Source organism: Rhinolophus sinicus, chromosome 17 (assembly GCF_057876585.1).
Source record: "Rhinolophus sinicus isolate RSI-liver-muscle chromosome 17, RSI-T2T, whole genome shotgun sequence".
Classification (NCBI taxonomy): Eukaryota; Metazoa; Chordata; class Mammalia; order Chiroptera; family Rhinolophidae; genus Rhinolophus; species Rhinolophus sinicus.
In genome coordinates, this window is record NC_142517.1 from 177,313,132 (window position 1) to 177,334,043 (window position 20,912).

Here is a 20,912-nt window from a genome sequence, read left to right on the forward strand (position 1 = left end):
TTAAATAAGTTGTAAGGATAATTGAACTAGAGCTAAGTGACACTGTCTCAGAAGATGCCAAAGTGTAGAAGGGAGATGAGAAAGCATAACCAGTATGTGGAATCCTGAAATAACCATTAATGCAGGTCTAAGTTTTTGACTACTGTGTTTTTCGCAGATTCTTCTCTTTATTTGATCCCTACCATTTTTTGCTGGAATAAAATTAAGTAGACAAAATAAATTACACACAGACACACAAACACACCACACACACACACACACACACACACACACACACACACACACACCTTAGTGGGAAGAAAATAAATCAAATGCTTTCATATGTTTGTGAATTTAACATTCATTTTGGAAGCTAGTCAAAAATTCACAACCCAAGGCCCCTGATTAAATTCTGATTAAGTAGATCTGGTCCGAGGTTAGGATTAAAAATTTGTGGTACAACGATCAACAGTCAGATGGCAAGAAACATTAAAAAATAGTGCTTTCTTACAACAGTGAGAGACTAAGGTCCAACTAGAGACATACCTGCATGGTTATTTTTCATAGTTATTTTTAAAATTATTACTTTCTGTTTAACTTATTAAATCTACTCATTCTCCATTATGTAATTGTATTATTAACAAATAATCGTGTTGACTCATGCTTCTCAATTTTGAGGACTCTGTAGAGCTATAGTAATTTTGATTCTGAGACTTAAATTATTTATACAATTTAGAATAATAATTTGTTGGTAATTTATTGTAATCTACAGAGAATGAATATAAAAATGTTTCTAAATATAGTATTTTTTCATTATTATCACCAGTATATTAAAATATAATTTATTTAGTTTATATTATACTAAATACTGCCTTAGCAACTTTATATATTACTTTTATTATTTTCCACAAATCTTTTCCAGGAATCAGAATTCAAATCCATGCTCAGTTCTAAATTCACACTTATTCTTTTTATATAGTTTTAAAATTCATTTTTAGACATGCATCAACCATTTATCTGATATGCACATATTTATGGTTTCTGTCATTTAATTATCAGATATTAAGGAGACTAGTTGGCATAAAAAGAGGATAAAATATCTATATACAGTTATAGGCTTCAGCATATGTATTGTGCCTTGGAAATATATTAAGTTGTACTAAAACTACGTGTAAGTAAGTCAATCTGTATACCAAATGTTCTGTGACCAATTATAAGAGATTCTAATATGGGAGTGTTTGGAGTATTTGAGTATTGAAATACTATAATACAGCATATATTTATTCTGTAACATACTCTGCTGTAAAATATAAAAACAGGATAACTGTACAGAAACCTGGAGACATTAACAGAGTTTATTGCTATGAAATAGGCAGATATATTGAGTTAATATTCTCAGACTTCTATTATTTGATTAAGTTGTTTTCAAAACAAATTTGAGAGTAAGATGAGAGTAAGGAGCACCATATGAAATTCTGTTCATAAAGGAAAACTGGAAAATCCACACATAGTGAGAAAGAAGGTAAATGCATCATAGAGATGGGGTGGGCTGAAGGACCAGATGGGCAAAGAAAGAGTACTGTTTCATTAGGTAGTTTGATAAGTGACATATTTATGCACTTGAGGAATGCACTTCTAGGTCTGGGACTCTACAATCTTTAAAGTACCCTAAATACATGTAATTATGTGATGATATTGAAAATACATTTTACTTACAGAATTTATGGAAGACAATGCTAGTTCTAATCAAAATTTGGGTAAAGTATTTCCCAAATTTTAGTATTTCTGCAATAGCTCATATATATAATTTTTAAAAATAATGCTCTTGGTTTTGCATTTTAGAAAATGGGGTAAGTTTATGATTTTAATACAATTTAATAATTCACAACTAATTTAGAGAATGAAAATACCCAAGTATAAAAAGGAAAAGTTGTGCATAAGTCTTAGAACCACTACATAAAACTATTATTCTCCCTTTTGTGAGTGACAGAACTATAACTCTTACTATCAAAAGACTCATATTTAAAGACAGTTAGAGCTGAGAGCTAATAGAAAGCACTTCTGAGGTGACATGAAATCATAGCAGTACTTCCTTCAGTACGTGTTATATCCACAGTTAAAGAAACATTTTATGAAACCATCTGAAAATAGTTTAAAGATTTTAAAAATCACATCTGCAGTAAGCTGTGATGTTGAATTCATATATATGTCTGACATTAATAGGTATTATATCATTGAAATAAATTAAAAAATAAATGATACATACATGCTGAACATTCACATGCCAGTAAATAATTCTGATTTGAATGTTCCAGTAAGAGTTTAAAATTTACATAGGCTTTTTCCTTATTATATTGTTTTCCCCCAACGTTAAGTGTCAATTCTTAATAAGAATTTAAAATGGTAAAACCAACCCAAGTTTAAATCATACTTGAAATCAGAATATAGAAATGCTTGAGAATTGTTTGGTAAAAGGTAAAATTAAATCCCATTATCTCCCCAGGGTTTAATTCCTAGAAGTCAGGCTCCTTTTTCATTTTTATCTCCAGTGATCACAATATGCCTGATACATGTGGCACACATTAAAATATCAATGAGACAACATTTTAGAAACAAAAGAGCCCACAATTGACAGGGAGAAACATATGTAAACAAATAATTTTATAAAGTATGGTGAAAGCTAGGTAAAGATTTAAACAGTGTTATGAAGGGACAAAAGACGTAGCCATGTATTCCCAATTAAAAAAAAAAAAATGTAATTGTTTCAGAACATAGATCAGAGTGGTGGTTTTGTCTCCTGTGATTCCATGGAGGTATTTTTGTGTGCATTTCAGGAGATGGTCAATTGAATGTATGACAAATATAACATATTCGGATTATACATTTTGATTCAAGATAACAGAAAGGGAGAGTTGTTGCTCTATGTTTTAGAATAGGAAGAAACAAAAAAAAAAAAAAGAAAATAAAAGAAACCATTCTTACTGGAATAACTACCTTTAATCATGTAATAGTATTGTCCTGAGTTTCAGGACAATTCTATAATGACTAGAGCTCATGGTGGTGGTGGCGGGGAGGGAGGGGGGTGGTTATCTTCTGTAGTCTTTCTTTCACCTATGGGACCATTTAGAAGTTTCCTGTTTTGTTCTGATATTTAGGAGGAGAAATATGTAAACATGTTCTCTGGGCTAAAAATAAGCTGAACAGGCCAGCTGCAATCTCAACCAGACCTCTCCTGTAATCCAAAGCCCCCCGTGGCCTTCACATGTAATAATACAGTTGCAAATCATGCTAAACTCACCTCTTTCCAAGGAGACATTTTAAAACAACAGGAGAATGGCCAGCTAAACTGAAGAAACCTTTTTTAAAATTACTGACTTAATTTTTTTTTCTTTTCAATACTATTCAATTCTCTATTTGTCCTGGCAAGTATTATCTCTCTTTTAGGGAAAGGAATTTTCCTTTTCTTACTTTAATATGACTTTTAATACATTTTAAAGCATTCTGCCTTTTGGATAAAATATATATGTGAACAGAGAGAGATAAAGATAGATAAAGATAGAGACTTTAAAGATGCTAAGAGTTTAAGAGAAGAAAGAAGCCTTCCACTTTTTTCTATTAATAGATACTATAGCAACAAGTTGGTTATTTTCTAAAGCCATGGTATTTATGAGTGTATACAGTTTGATCTGGTCAAGATTATGTTGACTTTTGACTCTAGTAATGGTGGATGAATGGCTGGACACGTTATTGGGTGTGATAACTTGGTTAGTGAGCTGAAACTAACATCTTTGAATGTATCTTTCCTTCTCTTGAAGGAACCACTAGCTTCTTCATTCTGTACCTGCCTAGTTTCTTGTTGCTCCTCATTCCTCCCTCATTTAATATAGCTATTTGGTTATTTTCTCTATGATTCATTGACCATATTATGGCCTCACCTGGAGAAAAGAAAAGTTTGCTTGCTATGCATCACCCAAGTGGAAGAGGTATGATAAATAAAAATAAGTAAAATATTAAGTAAAAGTGTGATATCTCAACAAATTCTCATAAAGGCCCCATTTAGCAATAAGTATCTATCACCTACCTCTATGACCGTGGAGTTACGTCTCTTTGGAAAAATCTTCAGTCCGTGTCTATACATTTTAGGCTCTGTTTTCTTCATATATATAATCTTTTTTGACTGCCATCTTTCATGGGATAACCATATTTTGTCATCCAAGCAGGTATTGCTTTAAAAAACAAAAAAACAAAAACGCAACTTGTCTACATTTTTAGGATTTTGAAATGGATATTGGAGACAGCCATATGTGCTCACTGTACCCTCTATATTTCATTTGTTTAAATCTGCATATTAATCCTTTAAAATTATTTTAATATATTTTCTGGTCAAAAGATGACCCCTATAAAGAATAGATTCAATAATAAACAAGCTTAATTTCACTTTAAAATATATTATCAGCTTTATTTAAAACATTTTGTTTTTAAAAACCATAATACACTCTTTGCTGAGCTCATGATGTGTTTTTTTTCTTTTATAATATCGCAGAACCAACAATTGTTCTTCTTAAATGTAGTAGATTGTTTCTTCTCCACAAGAAGATATTAGTCATATCTACTTTGTTCTATTTATAAAGGACACTTTGAATTCTCATTATTTTATCCAAGGTGAAACTTACCTTCTTAATGTGGTATAATCTACAAAGACACGTTTTATATCTTCCAGTCCATCATTCTGGACAGTGATGAAAGCATAAAACCCTGAGTTTAAGATTAATCCTGTAGGACACCAGTTGTTACATCGTTTTCCTCCATACTGACCCCTATTTATGGCTTTCTGATTACAGTTTAGTCAGTTGCCTACTGACATAATAGCTATATAATCTAAACTATATTTCCCGAGTACATTGATAAGGATATTAAGCTCAGTATACTATACACTAAGGACTCAAAAACCTTGCTAATGCTACATTAATGTTAGTGCATCACAGTGGTATTTATGAATACCCCAAATCCCTTGGAGTTATACTTGGCAGTAATTCAAGATTTAATAGTAAGGAAGTCACCAACCATCTGTCAGTACAGCTGGGTGAGGGTAAGAATTCATAACAATGGGAAAACAAATTTAAAGCACTGGGTGATCATTGAAGACATTTCAAGAAAAGGTTTGGTTATAATGTACCATTTTTAAAATCTAAACACTTGCTCTGCAATACTCAAAAATGTCCATTTTTGTCTGTTTCCAGTTAATGATCTCAGTGAATAATCCTGGAACATTTTTATTGTGACCAAATGTTTTGCTGTGCTTAACACTCAAAGATCAAAAGAGCAATCTTTATTTTCAATAGGCATTCCCATTATCTCACAAGTATCTATGAGTAAAGATTTCCTCATGTGTGTACATAGAGTAATAATTGAAACCCCAGTATAAAATTACCTACCTTATTATCAATTTCCTGATTAAACGATTTAATACTGATTAAAATGATTGACAAGCAAAGAGTTAAGAAATAAGCTGTAAAATTTGCCAAATTTTCACAAGTAGATCTTCCATACCTTTACTCAAATTAAAACAAAATGAAACAAACAGAAAACTTACTTTGCAACCCTTTATTATGCATATGTTACAATTATTATAATTCCTAATTGTATCAGAGTACGCTATAGGAAATAGAAAATACTAGCAGAAAAAGATACAATAAAAAGAATTTGGTTCTTAAGAACCATCAGAAGGACAGGAATTGAATTTATCACTGAATATTAATGTCAAGAACACACCATCATGTCTGCAAGTTAAAGACCAGAATCTGCTGCCTTAGAAGTGCTCATGAATTATATTTTAGGTACCTACCTTCAGAAAAGAAAATTACAAAGAAAAAATATTATTTCTTTTTTTTTAAAGAATAATTAACATTCTGAATTGTCAGTAAGCACTTGACAAATATTTTGTGACAAGTTTAAGTTAATAAATATTAGTGAAATATGATGTTATATTTACTTATTAGGGACAGTAATACCCTAAGTCTATTTTAAGATAGTTGTGATGAAGCATACATTTTAAGTATATATTAAGGTAAGAAAATAAAATCTGTTAAATTTATTTTGGTATTTTATGTATTCATTTGTTTCATATTTTCTGTAGAGTGTGTTTATGAGAGATGCACATTTATTTCTGTGAGAGAGCTTGTTTTTAAATCTCCATTTGATTTTAATTATAACACTGATTTGAACTTAAACAGAATCATTAAAACACAATTTATTAAAAACATCTTTTTCACACTGATGGAATTCCTCCTTCTATGCTGAGAGCATCTTGAAGGTGGAATCTTTACAAAAGCAGGAATATTAAAAAGTAAGGGACAGATTAACTTATTGAAAGAAACTAGAACTGAAGACAATGATAAGACTAAGAAATGAAGTGTGATTCAGTGTCACTCTCTATTCAGTGGAATAACATTGGGAACCATGGAACAAAGTATATCTCAGGGCAAGTCGCTGCAGTTACAGAGATGGAACATCCATCAGTACAAAAGCAGTAGGAGAAAGTCTACATATGAAAAGACAGGCTTGTCATTCAGAAACCCATGTGAGTTTCTGCTTTTGAGTTTCTTAACCAGTTGGAAAGATTTGGACATATGGGTAAAATACATTAGCAATCCATTCTCTGAGGGTTGAATAATATGATTATTTTTTTATTTGTTTGTTTAACTGAGATTTTTAAAGGTAAAATCTTTCAGAATATCTGAAAGCTTTAGAAAATATGTAAATTTAATTTGTTAGTATTGATTTTCTACAAGTGATTTAAAGCTTTCTTCTTTTTTTTTTTTAATTACATTTATTGGGGTGACAATTGTTAGTAAAATTACATAGATTTCAGGTGTACAATTCTGTATTACATCATCTATATATCCCATTGTGTGTTCATCACCCAGAGTCAGTTCTCCTTCCATCACCATATATTCGATCCCCCTTACCTTCATCTCCCACCCCCCCACCCCCCGCCCCCCTTACTGACCTTAAAAGATATGTGTATGAAATAGTTCTTCTATTCATGTGGCCATGAACTTGTAGGTGTTTCTATTTGAACATAAGTGGACTTGGTTATATTGAAAGTGTTTATGAATATTTTCTAATCCTTGTAGACATTCACTTTTCCCTACCCCAGCCAACCTTCACATACATACATCTCTCCCGCTATTTTTTAATATATATTTAATCTTATCTGTCAGTCCAGAATAATTAATAGCACTGAGTTCGCTAGACTGGGCAAGACTGTTAGAACAGTCATTTATTCCACAGACTAAAAAATTATAAGACAATAATGCTGAAAACAATGTTATAGACAATTTAGTTGAGTTCCTTCATTTTAAACGTTAAGAAACTAAGATTTGCTTGTTACCCTTCTTAATTTTTCCATACTACACATTTTGATGCAGGTTACTTTTTGAGACCACTTATCAATGCTCTTGATATGAGGTTTATTTATGTAAAATACGAACAAAGAATAGTGACTTGGTGATATACCACTTATTGCTCATGGGTCACATTTTCCTGATTCCTTGTGTATCTTATAATCTTTTATTTTCTGTTTGACATTTTGAGTGATATATTTGAGGGAGTCTGGATTATGTTTTTGTCCCCCCCACCCTTTAATGGATAGTATGTTATATAATGGCAGGCATTTAAAATAATATTATTTTGATTTTCTCAGACTTGGTTTAATGCTTTGTTAGGGCTACTTTATTTCTGTTGTCTCCTTAGTGTTAGGGATGATTCTCATTCTAGAGTTTGATCTTTACTTTTAATATCTGATCTTTCTGGGCTCTCAACTAGAAGCCCTACAGGGCTCAGCATTATCTCCACTCTGGGTTGGGAGAAACTCCAACATATCCCAACACAGCACAATCTTAGAACTTTTGATAATCTCTAACTCCAACATTAGTTATTCTCTGCTAGGCCTGTGGCACCTTGCTCTTGGCATGTACAGCTAAGTCATTGCCAAGGACTTAAGGAGAACCCCCAAGCAAAGTTGTGGAGATGCCTCCCATGGTTCTCCCTTTTTTTCCTATTGGCACACTACACACGTTCTAACTACTTCAGCAAGATTGCATGTTATCTTTGCCTCTTCAGCTCAGCAAGATCATGGCTCACTGCTTGAGTTCAACCTTTATAATCTATAGTATGGAAACTGTTCCTAGGTAGATTATCAGGATAAAAGGGGTGCTCAACTCATTGGTTTCCTTTTGTTCAACTATCACAGTCCTGTTCTGTAATCCAGTGACTTCATATCAGTCATTTTCCCTCATGAATGGAAGTCCATAGTATTTATATGAGAGTTTATTTACATGTGAATTTAGTAATAGTAGTCGTATGGAAAAAAAAAAGTGCAGTATATTTCCTAAACATAATTATTTCAAATATGATTTCATTTGAAAATGAAAGAAAACAAACAAAAAACCTGAAATTGTTTTGGCTGTTGCATTCTATATTCTTCTTTTACCTTTATGACAGGAAAGAAAAGAAAATATTGTGACTTGTACTACATTCCCATTTTCTAGCACATTCACATGTAGTTTTATTATTATATTGAAAACCCAATGCATGATCCTGTTGTGAGTAAGTTAGAAATGAAATCACTTGTTCTATGATAAAAATGGAATTAAGAACACTTTATCTTTTGGTAAGTAATATTTCGTATTTCAGGTGTAAGGTTATAAGTATAACCTATAGTCACAAACAAAATATTTTATTTAAATAAAGATGGAAGTATATTTAAAACAACAATAATTTGTTATAAATTTCCTGTGGTTCATCTTTAACTGTTCATACAGTATTTCTAGAAAAATACCAATATTCTACAAACCCCAGTAAGAATGTCTCCAAGTCTCCAAGATGTCTCATTAGTCCTCAGGAACAAATCTGTTTCCACAATATCCCTGCTACATCTCCATGTGTCACAATTACTCAGTGCAGCTCCATCTGGCTCAGCTGCCCCCATCAGTTATATTCACCACTGCTTTGTTCACATTAGGTGCTAAAGCTGCTCTACGTGGTGCAAATTCAAGCGATAACCGAAATTTTCTTCAGAATCAATCCTCCCTCAGATAACTGTTTTTTCACTAATAAAGCTCAAAACTTCTAGATTACTTTCCAATAAGATGGGTTCTTGCTCAGGAAAAGTATGGGTATCTTTTCTCCCAACATAAATACAATTGTACTTCTCTCTTCATGTTTACTGGGCATGTCAGTGGAGAATCATGCCAAAACTTTTATTTCGAAGTACACATTGGGTTCATCCCCAATGCAAATAGATTATACAAATAGACTTCTACGACCAATGAATCCATTTTGTTGAACCAGAGGGTGAGTAGAAACTTAGGTTCAAATTGAGTTGCTGCTATACTACCTGCTACACTACCGTGTTTCCCTGAAAATGAGACCTAGCCGGACAATGAGCTCTAATGCGTATTTTAGAGCTAAAATTAATATAAGACTTTGTCTTATATTTTTGGGGAAAACCGGTAATAATAAATCTCTTAGTCACAAGACTCAAATAATCACTTATTTGACTATTTAAGATAAAATAAGTGTGTATTACAAGGCAAAATGGCGACTTGGAGAATCAAAGGACAGGCAAGGATCTGGCCTGTGGAACACAGGCATAGCATGGCAAGCTCTGAGAAATACAGGAAGTTTTCTATTTGCCTCATCACTCGGCTTCATAGCTAATTAATATAATTGACCTATTATCCATTTTTATATAATATCTGCTATATAATTATCCCTACATTATGGGATAAAAATTAGTAATTAGTATGGTGGATTTATGTGCACACAATTCGTCGATTGATTCGCTCTTTATCCTTGGGAAGCTTATTTATCATCTCTGTGCTTGAGTTTCCTGGCTTGTAAAATGGGGTAGTAAAAGCATCTGTCCCATAAGATTGTACTGCAATTAAGTATGTATTGATAAATAAAGCACTTAGGACAGAGTCTGGTATATAACACCTAGCAAAAGTAGGCTATTTTTATTTTTTATATAAAAATAATAACAAAGACTTTGGATCATTTTTATTGTCTAGATTAAAAACACTAATCCACCATGTTAATGGATATATGTTTTATTTTACGTTTGTATTAAATACCTTTATGCATATCACATTTGGTACGATGCATTTTTTTGTATTCCTATCTTATTGTTCATTAAACTTTAATTTTGAGATTATTGTAGAATTACAACCAGAATATTGACATCGATACAGCTAAGATACTGAGCATTCCCATCACCATGGGATTCTTCATGTTGCCCTTTTATAGCCATTACCTCCCTCACTCTCTCACCCACCCCTCCTTCCTTTTAACACCTGGCAACCACTAATCTGTTCTTCATTTATATTATTTTGTCATTTAACAAATGCTGTGTAAAGAGAATCACAGTATGTAACCTTGGAAATGGGCTTTTTTTTACATGCAGTATCTTTTCTCTGGAGATTCATCATATTTTTACATATATCAATAATCTGCTCTTATTTTTTGATGAGTACAATTTCATGGTACATATGTACCACAGTTTTTTTAACCATTCACTGAAGGACATCTCAGTTTGTTTCCAGTTTGGGTCTATTGCTAAAACAACTATATGTGTATAGGTTCATATGTCAATTCATTTTTATATCTCTGGCATAAATAGCAAGCATTCAGTTGCTGAATTTATGGTAGTGGCCGCCCCTCTTTTATTTTAGCTATTCTCATAGTTGTACAGTGATCTTTCACTGTGGTTTTAATTTGCAGTCTCTAATGCCTAATAATGTTGAATTTAGTTTCATGTGCTTATTTGCTATGCATAGCCTCTTCAGCGAAATGTCTCTTCATATTATTTGACAATTTCCTAATTGACTTTATTTTCTTTTGAGTTTTGAGTTTTTATATATTATAAATACTAGTCCTTTGTCAGTGATATGATTTGCAAATTTGTTTGCCCACTCTGTACATTGCCTTTTTATGTTCTTAACAAGTTCTTTCATAGAGCAAAATTTTTAAATTGATGAAGTCTAATTTATCAAATTTTCCTTTTGTGTGTTCTGCTTTTGGTGTTGAAAGGGGCCAAAGTTTTGCCACCATAAATCTGCCTTTTGGGATAATGATTTTTAAGCTGGTTAATGAGGGAAAAAAAGGCTCTGTAAGAACATTTGTCCCCTCACCCCACCCTACCCTTTCCAGCCTAGGAGATTCAGATAGAAAAACCTGCTTTAGGAAGGGAATCTTACATAGCAGTAGACAGGAAGACGCCAAGCCTGTTGATTAGGTACCCTCCTCCCCCCATCCCATTGTTTTCTGGGTTGCCTTGCAAAACTTCACCTGCCATATGTGTTCCTCTTCCTCAATTACCTTCAAATCACCCATTTTCAGTTTTAAAATTCAAGACCCATTCTCCACTTTACTCCTTTGTCCAAAATATCATATACACCCAATTTTGCCTTACTGTCTTTGGGAATTTTCACGCTTATGTGAATTCCTCTTGCACACATATTAAATTTTGACTTTTCCTATTAATCTGTCTCTGTTAATTTGATTATTAGACTAGCTAGCAGAATTTAGAAAATGGTAGGAAAAATATTATGTGTTTAGCCCCCACAGTGTCAAGCTTAAAAATATTTTTCTTAATGCTAGATCTTAACTATTCTCTTTTGTTATTTTTCTACAAGTTTTATAATTTTGTTTTACATTTAAATCTGTGATCCATTTTAAGTTAATTGTTGTATAAAGTGTGAGACTTAACATATTTTTTCCCTTGGATGTCCAGTTGCTACGTAGCCATTTATTGAAGACTATCTTTCCTCTATTTAATTTCTTGTACACCTGTGAAAAAAATGATTGTGTGAATTTTGTTTCTTTTGGAATCTCTATTCTATTTCATCGATATATGTGCCCATCCTTCTGCGAAAACCACACTGTCTGGATTACTGTAGTTGTATAATGAATCATGAAATGAGGTAGATGTTTTCTTCCCTTTTTTTTTTCTAAATTATTGTATCTATTCTAGTTTCTTTGTCTTTCAACATAAATTTTAGAATAATATTTTCTATATTGACAAGACTTCTTGCTGGGATATAAATAGATATTGTGTTAAATTTGTGTGTCAACCTGGATAGACTGGTCCTCTATACTGTGTTGAGTCTTCTAGTCCATGAGACAGAAAGTATCTGTTTATTTAGAAATTCTTTTATTTCATCATCATTTAACAGTTTTCAGCATATAAGTCCTGAACATGTTTGGTTAGATGTGAACCTAAATATTTCATTCATTTTAAGCATTTATAAATAGTATTGTATTTTTAATTTTGTTCTCCATGTGTCCATTGCTAATATAGGAGTACAATTGATTTTTGTATGTTTATCTTGTCTTCTGTGGCCTTCATTAACTCACTTATTAAATTTAGGAGTTTTGTTTTTGTTTTTGTTGTTTTTTAGACTCCTTAGGATTTTCTGCTGAGACAATCGTAATATCTGCAAACAGGTATGTTTTCATTTATTGCTTTCAATCTCTATGGCTTTTATTTCCTGATTTTACATATTGTGTGGGCTAACACTATGTTGAATAAGAGTGGTGAGAACAGACATACTTGCCTTGTTCATGATTTTAAGGAAAAATCAGTTTTAAACCATAAAGTACTATGTGAGCTGTGTGAGATAGATTTTTTTTTGTTTGTTTGTTTGTTTTGTTTTTTTATAGATGACTTCATCAAATTGAAGAAGTACCCCTCTATTCCTATTTTTCTAAGAGATCTCATAATGAATAGATGTTGAATTTCACTCATTGCTTTTGTTGGCATTGATTGATATGATCATGTGTTTCTTTCTTGTTTTACATGTTAATGTGGTAGATTACATTGATTGATTTTCAAATATTTAACTAGTCTTACATTCCTGGAAAGAACTCCACTTGAATATGGTTTATAACTCTTTGCATGCATTTCTGAATTCTATTTAGTAATATTTTAAAAGTGTTCTTTCCCTCTATATTAACGAGGAGTAGTGGTCTATAGTTACTTTTTTTTTTTTTTTTTCATATTTTGTGGTATAGTTTCCATATCAGGTTAATACTAGTTTTATGAAATAAAATGGAAATGTTCCCTGTATCCTAAAAGATATTTTGTAGAATTGGTATTAATTCTCTTCTAAACATTTGGCAGAATTCTCCAGTCAAACTATTTGGGCCTTTATATTTCTATTTGGGGAATATTAAAATATAAATTAAATTCACTTAATAGTTATAGAGCTATTTAAATTACATTTTATGGAGTCGGTTGTGATAGTCTATGCTTTTCAAGGAGTCAGTTCATTTCAACTAGTTGGTCAAATTTGTTTGTAACATCCTTTATTAAAGTTCTATAATAGTAGTTAAGTTGTGTCTTTTTTTTTTTCTCTGTCAATCTTGGTGAGGTTTGTCAATTGTACTAATTTAACAAAAGCTCCCATTTTATTGTTTTCTTCATTGTTTTTCTGTTTCCAATTTTATTGATTTATGCATTTGTGCTTATTTACTTTCTCTTGCTGTTGTTGTGTTTATTTCATTCTTCTTTTTATACCTTCTTGAAGTGGCAACTGCAATAATTACTTCAGTCATTTTCTATGTTCTTTCTTTCTTTCCTTTTTTTATTAGTTTCAGGTGTAGAATAAATGAGAAAACAAAACAAATAGAGTCAGAGATATAGAGAAAAAACTGATGGTTGCTAGATGGGAAGAGGTTGGGATGGGGGAGAAGGTGAAGGAATTAGAAAATAAAAATTAGTAGTCACAATATAGTCACAGATATATGAAATACAGTATGGGGAATATAATCAATAATATTGTAAAGATCATGTAGGGTGCCGGTTGGATACTGGACTTACTAAGGAGAACACTTCATAGACTGTGTAGATAACTGACCATGGCACTATATACCTACAGCTGAAGTAGAATAATATTGAATGCCAGCTATAATTAAATATGGGATGTAAAGTACAGCATAGGGAAGATAGTCAATGGTATTATAACAACTATATACAAAGTCAGAGTGGTAGTAGATTGAGGGGGTTTATAACTTGTGAAGGGTGCAAATGTCTAATTATTACATTGTTTCGTATACCTGAAACTAATAAAAAAAACACCTTATAATTTATATGATGCATTAAGAACTGAAATATTTATACAGTATGGGGAACATAATCAATAATGCCGTATTTTCTTTTTTTAAAAAAAAATTTATTAAAATATAGCTGACATACAATATTATATTAGTTTCTGATATATACAATAGTTATTCAAAGTCATTTCCTATTTTCTAATGTAAGCATTTAATGGTATAAATTTCCCTCTCAGCACTGTTTATTATGTTTCACAAATTTTGATATGCTATATTTTCATTTTCATTTAATTGAATGGTCTTTTTTATTTTCCTTGAAACGTTCTCAATGACCCATGAGTTATTTAGAAGTGTCTTGTTTGTAAGAGTTAGGAGATTTTCCTGTTATCTTCCTATTTTTAGTTTCTAGTTTGATTCCACACTTCTATAATTTAAATTATTTTAAATTTGTTGAGGTTTGTTTTAGCCCAGGATATGACCTATATTGGTATATGTTCTGGTCACTTGAAAAGAATGCACATGCTGGTGTTTTAAAATGGAATGTTCTATAAATGTTAAATCGTAACATTGAGCTTTTCTATATACCTGCTGAATTTATCTCTGATTGTTTTATCAATTGTTGAGAGATGGACACTGATATCTCCAAGTTGATTGTAGATTTGTCTGTTTCTTCTTTCAATTCTGTCAGTTTTGACCTCATATATTTTCCATTCTATTGTTTGGTTTAATGACTTCTTGGAGGATTGCCTCTTTTATCATTATGTAGTCTACCCATCTCTGATAATTTTCATTGCCCTGAAGTCTACTTTATCTGACATTAACAAGCCACACCATTTTCTTTGTTAACATTGTGTACCTGTTTCTATACTTTTGCATTCAACTTGCCTTTTTCATTATATTTGAATTGAGACGCTTGTGTACAACATGTAGTTGGTCATATTTTTAATCCACTTTGCCCATCTGTTTTTAATTGGTATATTTAGACTATTTACATTTAACTTAATTATTATTATGTTAGGGCTAAGTCTTCAATTATCTTCTGGTTTGTCTTTTTTATTATTATTTCATTTATTTTTGTTTTTCCTGCCTTTCTCTGTGTTATTTGAACATTTTTAGAGTTCCATTTCTGTCTATCTATAACATTTTTTAGTGTATCCTTATGCATAGATTTTAGTAGTTGCTCTAGGTTTTAATATAGATTGATGATAGATAGATAGATAGATAGATAGATATAAATATAGATATAGATATATAAATTATAACGGTCAACCAATGTCATCATTTTACCACTCTGTGTGAAGTATAGAAATCTTACTTCCCTTTGTGCACCTTTACCCTCCTCCATTGATATTGTAAGTTATCATAAATATTTTCTCTATATATATTTAGAACCACCACATTCAGACATTGTTATAGTTGCCTGCATTGGGGAGTTTTCAGCTATTATTTCTTTGAGAACTTTTTTCAGCTATGCCTGTTTTCCTCTTCTTCTAAGGCCCGATGATACAAATGTTAGAACTCTTGTTATAGTTCCACCGGTTCCTAAGGCTCTGTTCATTTTTTTTCTTCAGTCTATTTTATCCCTGTTGTTTAGATTGAGTAATTTCTATTTGTCTGTCTTTCAATTCACTGATACCTTCTCCTGTTTTCTCCATTTTACTATTGAGCCTATTAGATTATTTTCCCCAGTTAATACATTTTTCAGTTTTAATATTTCCATTTGGTTCTTTTTTATATCTTCTATTTCTTTGGTCAGATTTTTCTATTATTTTTGTCATTTTTCAACCATGTTCATTATTGCTTATTGAAGAATTTCTATAATGAATGTTTTAAATTATTGCCAGATAATTCTAACAGATCTTTTATCTCAGTGTTTGTATCTGTTGATTATTTTTTGCATTTAATCTTAGATCTTCCTGGTTTTTGGTATGATGAGTAATTTGATTAAAAACTAGACATTCTGAATTTTTGTTATGAGACTCTGGATCTTATTTAAACCTTCTATTTTTGCTGGCTTCTCTAACACAGGTGCCAGCATCATCTTCTTACTGCCAGGTCAGATTAGGAATCCAGATTCCCCTCTTAACCTTGATTGACAGCCATGATTAGGAGGTGGGCTAACCATTACTACTATGTTGGAGTAAGAGTTTCAAATTCAAACTCTCTAGTAGGCTTCTAGTTACTGTCCCCCACATGATTTTCACTGACACCACAGAGGGAGTGGCCTTATTATCCCTATGTGGTGGTGAATGTAACACTTGGCCTCTGAGAAAATGAAATAAATGTGCTTTCCCCTGTTCCTTCCACTAAGTGCAATAAAACCCTGGACATTATATATAAAACAAAACTAAGAAAACTATGAAAGGTGGCAGACTGGAATGACAATTTGGTTCATTCCCTGAGATTTCTTTTTCCCTCATCTATGCCAGATTTGGAATTAAAGAGGCTGACAACCTGGAAACACCCATGGATGCCCACAAAAAACATGCCCCAACTGAAGCCTGATCTCTCTAGCCAAAGGACCAGGAAAGGAGTAGCTAACATAGAATTCTAAGAATTCTGAGAATTCTGCTCTACTCTAGAAAATTACTACAAAAAACAAACAAAAAACAAACAAACAAACAAACACACAAAAAACAAAAACAAAACAAAACACGCCTCATTCCTCCCAAAAGGGGAGCCTAGACTCATTCCCAGAAAGCTATAAGAAGGATGGTACAATCATCCCCATGCTTCTATCCCCCTAATCCTTACCTCCATCCCTTTCTATTGTATTAGTGAAGATTCCCTCTATCCAGAACCAAGGAAAGATTCATCGCTCTCCATACTTGAAAATACTTTTTTTTAAATATACGTAAAACATCTTAATTAAGTAGCATATGTATTTAGGAAATTTAAAACATGACTTTAATTCCAACTTTCCTGGAAAATAAATTGTAAAGGGTAAAATGATTGATAGCTATCCAAGAAAATAAAATACAACAGTTCTTCAGGAAAAATACATCAACTTATTTCATTCTAAATAGGACAGTAATTCATTATGTGTTTTGTGAAATATTATTGTAATAGTACCATTACTTTGTAAAACAAAATGGACTGGGTATTATTTAAATAAATAGAAGAGAATCAAATATATTTAGCAAAAGTAATATCTTGAGCAGAGTTACCAGACTTTTCTTGTTACATTTCTCTCTTATTTTATATTTCTAAGAAATAAGAGGAAGAGGTTACAAAAGCCTGATTTTAAAATGGTCTGCACATTTCTCTATGATCTCAAATTCATTATAAGCAGATATGCTAGCTATCCATCATTCTCTTAAGATTTGTGCACATGTAAATCATGGCAGCATTAATTTTACTACTGTAAATTCAAAAATATCCTTTTGAATGCTATTCATGTCTATAGAACACATTCTTAGCAAGTAAAGAAGGTATTTTAAAATTAAATGACATATTCATGGGCCAGCATAATGATTTCTTCCACATATAATAAATTATCTTTGGAATGTCTGTGCAAACAGACTGAAATTACTTGAACTCTGGACATAACACATAATCATATGTTCTTCCTTACATGCTTACAGAAAAAAAGTTTTAATTATCTCATGAAAAGCATAAAAAAAATTTCCTTCTGTCATGAGAATTACACTTTTCTAAACCAGAAGATTTTTATATCAATTAACTGAAAAATAATACCTTGTTTTTCTTGCTTTTAGTATTAACAATTATTAAATTAGTTAATAACATAAAATGGAAATCTTTCATAATTAAGATTTCTGTTTCTTTAATATTACATTATTTTTCCAGTTTATATAGTTTACCAGTTTAAAAAAATCATATTTTTTTCATCTAGTCATTACCTAGCTTCTAATAGACAAGTGAGGAGAGACAAAAGAAGAAAAGTTAAATATAATGATTTTTTTAAAGAGAGCACTATTTTCCATTTTTCAAATTTAAGAATTGAGACATGAAAAACATAATTTAGAATATCTAAAAAATAAAATTTTCTATCTAAGGAACCCTAACTAATTTAAGCCTGGAGTGTTTTTGTTTGTTTGTTTGTGTGTTTTTTTACATATAGAATCAGCTTAAAAATCTTAAGATTTTTTTTTTAAATACAAAGGTATTTGTTTTCCAGACCCTTTACTAGAGCTGCAAATGTTAGTAGTGTATTTTCTAAGCAATATATGACTGTTCTATTTTAATACATATTTTGAAAGAAATGTTTAGAGGAATTAATTCATATGCAAATAAAAGTATATTTTTGCAGAGCACAAATAAAATTTTACTATGAATCAACCACAGTGGAATCATAAAAGCCTCTGTGAGTGGGCAGATTATGAGCAATGAATTTCCAGTGTATCAGGATCATCTTGATAAAATAAATACATGCAATTTGGGATGCTACTGAGCTATAGGCTAACAATAGAACAGAGACTAAGCATCAATTTACAAATATTTTATAAGGTATTTATGCATTGAGCTAATAGGTTGCTGTTGTCATAAATACAAGAAAAGATAATGGCAATAAAATGTTTAAGGATTACATTCTACCGAAAGGCCAAGAAACTTTTAATCCATTAGTCATTGAGGTGATACAGAAGGCTAAAGAAGTACATTAATTCAAGAAAGGCCCAAATGTTTTCGCAATTAATAATACCCATAACCTACTAAAGTAAGCAAATAAAAACTTACCCAAATAAGCTTTAAATGGCACACAAGTACACACACACAAATACACACACACACATACACACACACACACACACACACACACACATACACACAACAAATACTTCAGGTATTTAATTCATTTTTCCTCAAGAAACATCCTTTTGTAATATGAAATTCATTTAAAAATTGGATGAATATGATTTATCTCTAATAATGAAATAAATCTCTTAAAATAGGTGCTTACAATAGATATCAATGCTTGATTGTAAATGTGTGTGTGTGTGTATGTGTGTGTGTGTGTCTGCTGATTCACATGTATCTGAAGTGATTCTTTCATTGAAAACTCTTTTGAAAATAATCAAAATTTGAATTATTTAAGTCAAATTATGCAGGCTAAGTTATACACTATTTTTCATTGTTTACTTATTTATTCATGTATTTTTTTCATTTAATTAATAAATAAATCCTGACATAGTGCTATAATGTACCCATGACTGTTCAAATGATTTACAGATGTTAGTTCACTTCATCGTCACAACAACCCTGTCAGGTATCATAAATATCCCCCTTATAGAGATGAAGAAATTAAGGTACAGTGGAATTTAGTAATTCGTCCAAGATCACACAGCTAATGTGTGAGGCAATATTTAACCTAAGCATTCTGTTTCCAAGGCCTTATACCACTTTAATAGGACATATATCATGGCTTTTTTATGTTTAACATGAATAACATGACTATGTATATAGATTCATTTTATTTAACATGACTAAATACATGGATAATGAGGCAGCTGTCCTAGAAGAAAACTGTCTCCTTGTTATAGTGACTTTTTTCCCCAAAGGACTGCAAGCACCATGAGGCAAGGAATACATTTGTCTGTACTTATGATTAAATGTTCAGTATATAGTACAGTACTTCAGGTATTTACTTCATTTTTTTCCTCAAAAACATCCTTGTTGTTGGTTGAGTAAATGTTGGTTGAGTAAATAAACAAGATGATCATTCAATAAATTAAGAAAATAATACTGTCTGTAATGTTTGCCACACATAATACTTTTGGGATTGGATTCGGTAATTCTTCTATATTTTCCTATAGCAATTCTTAGGAAACTAACCATTTTTTTAATGTTTTAACAAAAATATTACTTTAAATACCAAATTAACTTTTTAAGGTGGTAATAAATTTGGAATGAGTGATTTAATCATCCTTTTAGGGACTATATACCCACCAGGGCAACATTTTGTTAGACGCCAAGGGGAACAAAGTAGGTGCATTTGCTTATGGAGGTGGGGTGAGCATTATCTAAAGAAAGAACATTCTGAGAAAAACCTTTTCACTTTAGATGTAATTAACCCTCCTGTGCCATCTGCATTATTAATGTGATGAAATTATTACACTGTACTAATATATCTGAATATCTATTCATGTTTTCTCCACTAAATAAATAAAATGGTTGAGTAAGAGATGACATTTGCTTTAACTGTTCATTATGGAATATTTTTTCTGAAGTCTGCTAAATACAAACTATTAAATGGTTGGTATTTCATGAGAGGTTTGAACCTAATTATACAAAATGTCATCATTTGATTTATTTAAAAGATTTGCAAAATTGCTCAGCAAACAAAAAAGATGAATGCCTGCATTTCTATGATATCTAAATTATTCCATTAATTTAAAATAATTTTATAAGGCAAGTTGAAATGACAATAAATGCAGTTTATATTTATAATCAATTTCAGTTATTATGGATAATTTGGAATCCTATGGGGTGCAGTTTTATATACCATCTTGTACGTTATCTTGTTTAAAGAGGTGGTTATGGCAAGTAATATCTACTAAGTTAGAAAGAAGATTTTTTTTATGCATTTTCAATTGGATGTAATAAATCTAAAGTGAAACATTTAATGAAATGTGCTTCTACAAATATTCTAATATTTTAAAATGTAAAATAAATAATAATTTTAGATTGATATGCCTTTGTATTGATTTTCAGAGAGTTTATTATAAATGTGAAGTTATTTTAAATATTAAAATGAATATTGAAACAGATCTCAATCACTTTTTAAAAAATATATTCTGTGTTAAACATGCATGCATTGTTGCAATTTGAGAAATAATTTTTTTTGACTTCCATCACTA

At 31.2% G+C, this 20,912-nt stretch overlaps 1 long non-coding RNA gene across 1 annotated transcript in view; it reads left to right on the forward strand.

Moving 5' to 3' along the window:
• LOC148754882 (uncharacterized) overlaps positions 1-12,490 on the forward strand; it is a 525,297-nt gene extending 512,807 nt beyond the window's left edge. The window contains exon 4 of the long non-coding RNA XR_016019815.1: positions 12,444-12,490. This is a non-coding gene — a long non-coding RNA (uncharacterized LOC148754882). The remainder of the gene's footprint in view (positions 1-12,443) is intronic.
• Positions 12,491-20,912: the final 8,422 nt, after the last annotated feature.